The sequence below is a fragment of the Carassius carassius genome, chromosome 3 (genome assembly GCF_963082965.1).
Source record: "Carassius carassius chromosome 3, fCarCar2.1, whole genome shotgun sequence".
NCBI classification, from domain to species: Eukaryota; Metazoa; Chordata; class Actinopteri; order Cypriniformes; family Cyprinidae; genus Carassius; species Carassius carassius.
This window is the reverse complement of record NC_081757.1, coordinates 38,283,237-38,289,380: the sequence shown is the minus strand read 5'-3', so window position 1 is coordinate 38,289,380 and position 6,144 is coordinate 38,283,237.

Here is a 6,144-nt window from a genome sequence, read left to right as displayed (position 1 = left end):
GGAACCAGGGCTATCATACCGGCTGGACACAATATCGACGAGTAAAGTAACACTGCAAATCGAGCACCCGATTTCTGAAACCAGCCAAGGTGGGTGCTCACAGAGGACCTACCTTAGAAAGGACAGAAACCTGCAGGTCCCGGAAAAACACTGCCAAGAAATCTCACAGAAGGATTATACACACATAACGACCAGCACATTAATATATATATATATAGAATGGATCATACTCACCCACCATGGTTCCAGCGCTGGAGCCCTGCTCAAGAAGCGATCCAAAGAAGCTTCTATTCTGTACCATCAGTAAGGTGGTCACTATGAAGCCATAGGACCAACCAAAACATCATAGGTCTAGCATAGGAGACTGTAATGCAGGAAGTTCCTCCAAAGGGGGATTCCCTCTGATTCCTCCTACCCCTTCTTGTAGGTGCGCCTTTGCCTACCTGAACTTCTCGACCACCGTCTTGATGTAGGTACCGAAAAGTTCAGAAGGCAAAACAGGAGCATCAAGAACAAAGCCCTTTTCTTTTTTCCAGATATCTGCTAGGTTCACTCACAGATGTCTCTCTGTTACTACCATAGCCGCCATAGACCTGTCCATGATGGAGGCGGCCTGCTTAGTAGCAAGGAGAGCGAGATCTGAGGTGCGGCGCAGCTCAGCTACCTGATCGGGAGAAAGGCCCTCTCTTTTATCCAGGTCTTTTATCATGTGCAACGAAGCCACAGCCTGACCTGCTACTGCATATGCCCTGCCATTTAAGCGAGATGTATCCTGAAAGGGCTTAAATGGCAAGGAGGGAGTATTAAGAGAGGACGTCTAACCCATAGAGAGATAGCTAGCCAGCATCTCTTTTACAGCATAGCATCTTTTATGCTCACCTTGTGCCTTTGGGCAGTCGTTATATCGAGTCCTGATACGTGAGTGTGAACAAGAATACACCCGTTGGCGGTAAGGCATAGACGGACATTAGGGGTGTAACGGTACATGTATTCGTATCGGACCGTTTCTGTACAGGGCTTTCGGTATGGTGCACGTGTGCACCGAATGCAATATTTTGTGAGCCCTCCAGCGGATTCTAAAGTTTTCATTGGTCATGTCAATATGTCAATCACTGTACAGATTGCCCAGCACTGATCTCTAAACCTACCCGTCGTCACTGTAAACTAAACCAATGAAATTGACTGCAGGGCGGGATTTCCGTTGAAGTGATTTGGAAAAAAATAAATAAATCACACACTTGTTTGGGAACACTTCGGTTTCCCAGTGAAATACGTCAACGTATTTTTTAAATATGAGCAGGCCTACAAGCTGGGATTGGTAATGCTGCACTGTAAACATAGTTATTTATTTATATTTTTCATTATATTTTGTTATGTGATATTGGTTAAAGACTGAGAGTATTTTATTTAGTGGAGAACTTTGCAGCAGTATTTTATTTCTTATTCTTTGTTTATTTTATATATACTTTATTATATTTTATTAAAAAGTGTTTAAGTGTAAACAAATTGTTAAAAAAGTTTAATGTTTGCATTTCTTTCCCTTACTGTACCGAAAATTAACCGAACAGTGACTTTAAAACCGAGGTACCTACCGAGCCGTTACACCCCTAATGGACATTATGTGAAAATGTGGACAGTGCGAAAGGTGCCTATTTATACTACAGATATTGATATTTTACATTTGGCATCGATGGATTATATCGTCAGACATTGTATTGATGTATCGATCCATATCGATGAATCGATACATCCCTAGTAAAAACATGCAAATGGACAGCTAATTTGCATTTAATATTAATTTAAACTACATTTTAATTTAGTTTCTGAAGACATTATGTTCAGTTTACACAAAATAATATTCTTAAAAATTATATTAAATTTTCATAAGTCATCTGTAACACTGTACTAGATACTGTATCCCATAATGCAATGTGCCCTACTTGACTTCCCTTTTCCAGTGTGGTGAAATCAGCTGTGGAATGAAGCAACTGTGATATATATATACATATATATATATATATATATATATATATATTTATATAAATACACACTGTGCAGTATGCATTAGAAAGTGCACTATCATTGTTTTGAACTTAGTGTTTATTTCACAGAACTGCTCATCCTTAATCAAATGTGCACAGTTTTAATCAAAAAACGAAGAACAGGAATGCCCTCTTTTAAAAAAGTGAAGAATCGTTCACATTTCAATATTCTGTGATTTACAAAGATCTGAAAAGACAGAATTTAAAGGCACAGAAGCACTGTGAAGTAATGATTCAGCATTATTCTGCCTTTTCTGAAGATCAATTTAGGTAAAAGCGAGACGAGTAGGCTCTACATGAGTTCTGTCCTGAATGAGCACATTTGAGGTCATTTAGCAGTTGGTTAATGGGCTTGTGGTGTAATGGCTGCTGAAGTCATCCATATGTTACACATTAGTGGAAATTATCATTGTAGTGATCATAATGAGATTCTAGCTTGTAATGACCTTCCGGTAGAGCTGTAATGCAGAGAAGCCTTCAGAACTGCCAGTAAAGCCATGTTTTTCTGACAAAGCATCTGTTAAATGGTAGTAGCCATGAGCTAAATGTCGAAAAAATCTGTAAGAAATATTAATTTATCTTTGTGAAAAAGAACACTTTAGCATACTTTTAAAAAGAGTGCTTATTACGGAAATAATATACTTTAATGGAATATACTTAAGTGCAAACGGAATGCAATCCTTTTGGACACCTAATTGCATATATATTGCAATTAATGGACATTTATTATAGCTTAGTTGAAATTTATATTAGAGCAATTAGCTAAAGTTTAGAGTGCAATTTATTTTACATTTTTTTATACTAGTATTTGACTGATTATTGTAGTATTGCCTTCTCTTCCATCTGTTATTTTGAAAACATTTTCCTGTCTATGAGAAAATTCAACCAGTAGAGTGTTGTTTTTTTCTGGAGGTTTGAACCGAAGATGAGCATCATGGGATGTATTGCATCACCTCATATTGACATATAATGTATGTGGTTATGTGTGCTAGCAGAGGTCAGAGGAAGTGGGCCTGACAGGGTCGGGTGGACTTTGTAGGTCAATCTGTTTCCTGAGAAAAAGTCTTCAAGTAATCAGGGTCTTTGCTCATCACAGCTCTTATTCTACTTTTTAGTTCCCATAACCTCACAGTGTCTGTGACATTTGAAGTAGCAGCACCCTGGAGATACACACACACACACACACACACACACACACACACACACACACACACACACACACACACACACACACACACACACACACACACACACACTTATGAGTCTCCTTATGAATCCTTTATACTGTTTTACTCAGATCACATGCTTACATGCACAAAGACAATCTCAGTGGTTATACACTTTGCCCTATTTTTCTTTCTTTTTTTTCTGTTTCGTATTTCTGTTATTGTAGTATAAATATTACAAAATATGACATCAAATATTTCATAAACCACTTATACTTTTTCTAAAGTAATACAAAAGTAATTTGTCTAATGTGACACAAGCAGATAAAGTTTCAGATAGCAGTATAGCATGCTATTCTTTGAAATGTACAGTATATCCATATTGCATGCTGTTTCACATACCATGGTTAAAATAGTAGGCAATGTACAGTACATACTGTGTAGTAAAGTATCAATAGACAATTAATATTAAGGAATATTATTGATTTGACTCAATATGACAATAAATCAACTGTCTTCTGTAGCGCTGATTTATAGTAGCTCAATTGGTAGAGCATTGCGCTATGAAGCACAAGGATGGGGGTTGGATTCTCCGGGAACACATGATAGGTAAAAATGTATAGCCTGAATAAAAGCGTCTGCTAAATGCATACATTTAATTTTTTTTTTAAATTTAAATTTAAATTTAATTTTAGTTGAATGTCATTTGCTTTAGAATTAATGAACTTTGCAGTGTGGACACTGTTATTGAATTAACTGAATCTGTCTTGAAGGAAATTTAGTTCAATAATGACAGATTTGTCTTTTTTAGAGCTGCTTTGCAGCTGAAATTGTATTCATTGCATAAATGAAGGTGTTTTTAAACAATGCTGGGAAGTTGCTTTGAATCTGTATTGTATAAAGTACTATATAAATAAATGTGACTTGATTAGTATGCAGTAAGCAGTTTGCTAGTAGGCCTGTTCCAGTTTTAAACATTGTCGTGCATTGGATCTTATAGAATTTCCCTCTCCCATGACACACATGCAAAGTGCTCCATGATTATATTCACTAATGGTCTTGATATATGCGATCGCTCTTTATAAATATAGCATGGAGCTAGATAGTCCTGAGAGACAGAACCTTTTGATCGGACTGTATTTTCAAAAGAAAGAAAAAAAACTTTAATGGACTTCACATAATCTTTATAGATTCAGATCAGCAAAATGCCATATTGTGTGAATAAAAGACATGTGTTTAAGAATCAAAAGCTGTCACATTGCCAAATAAGACGGAGTGCCTGCTGTGTCTGGTCAGTTATGCTGACTCCAAGACAATAAAACACCACAGTTTCTATCTACTCTATTCAGTATATCACTCTGCATGCTACTTAAAATGACAACATGCTAAGAAACATAGAAAACCATTATAATAATTTGCAAAGAGCAACTCAAATTTGGTTTTGTTTGACATTTCTTACTGTAAGTTTAAGGAATGTTTATGCTTGCCTTCCCTGCAATATAGATTGAACATCATCAGACGCTAATGTTAAACACATTACCAAAAATAGAGATGCTTAAAAAAAAAAAAAAAACAGGCCAGAACTGGGTCGTGTGAATGACAGTATATAGACTTGCCATTGATGAAAATGAAGCTTCTTAAGAAGCCTGGTGTTTACTAGTGATAGTAATCATAAATAAAAATAAAATAAATTCTAAACAAAATTATTTTGAAAAAATGAATGCAAACTCAGAGCCAAGTAAAAAAAAAAAAATTGTAAAACTATGGTCTTGTCCCAAATGTCACACTTCAGGTGAACTTGCAGCAGTGTGACATGTGAACCCTTTCCAACATTTACTGTATGATTTTAAGATCCATCTTTTCACACGCTTTACTATATGCAAAATGTAGGCAAACTATACGATATATAGGCAAAATAAGAAAAATATAACTTCTGTTCAAAAGTTTACACCCCTTAATGCATTGTTTTTCCTTCTGGAGCATAAGTGGCTATTTGAACTTTTTGTAATAGTTGCATATTTTGGTAAAACGATTAACATTTTGCTGATATTGCAAAGTGCACTTTTTGTCTTTTACACTTTCTGACATATTATGACAATGTGGTGTAGTGAAAAAACAAAACAATAAATAAAACATTTGAATGTAGTTTTGCAACAAAACATGTTTTCCAGATATTACCAATCATTGGCTAACACTTTTTGTCTGCCCCACTTGTCAGGTCAGAGTTGCACCCCTGCATAAGAGATCTTTTCTCTGTTCCCAAACCTAGTCTAGAAACCTGCATCTTACAGCGTCCAACCATATGCTAATCTTTTCAGCAGGGAGGAATAAAGTAAGACAAAAGAGTCTCTCTGTTTCTATTGTTAACATTCACACTCTTTTATGCTGTGTCAGGCGTATAAAAATCATTCTGATAAATTATTTAAATGTGTGATGGGAGGAGTAGGCTTGTATAAGTGCGCAAGTGTATGTTACATTACTTAGCAGACTCTGCACATCTGCTCGTAGTCCTGTTTGCCGATTAGTCAGACATTCCCGGCCCATGATGTCTGCTGGTGTTGCAGCTGTGCAGTGGAGACCCCTACCAGGGGGCTCAGCATCTGGACTCCATCCCCTAATTTCAGGGTGTGTTCAAAGGTCAGGCAGCAAAAAGAGTCCTAGGACGACTTACGGGATATGGAGTCCATCAAAAGTCCTCCTTGATTTCAACTGGATATTACAGAGATGGGGAATTAGGGACGTACAATTTGATCAGAGTTCAGAGAATAGATGGATTCCAATCATCGTCCACTCCAGAACTCAAATCCCATATAGATACTCCCAGCTTGATGACTGATTACACATCTTAGATGACTGTGATGATTCCAGCATGAAAGGCCATTCCTCCCTCTTTTCCCTTTGCCAGTGCTTCATTGTGCTGCACTCATCCGCTCACT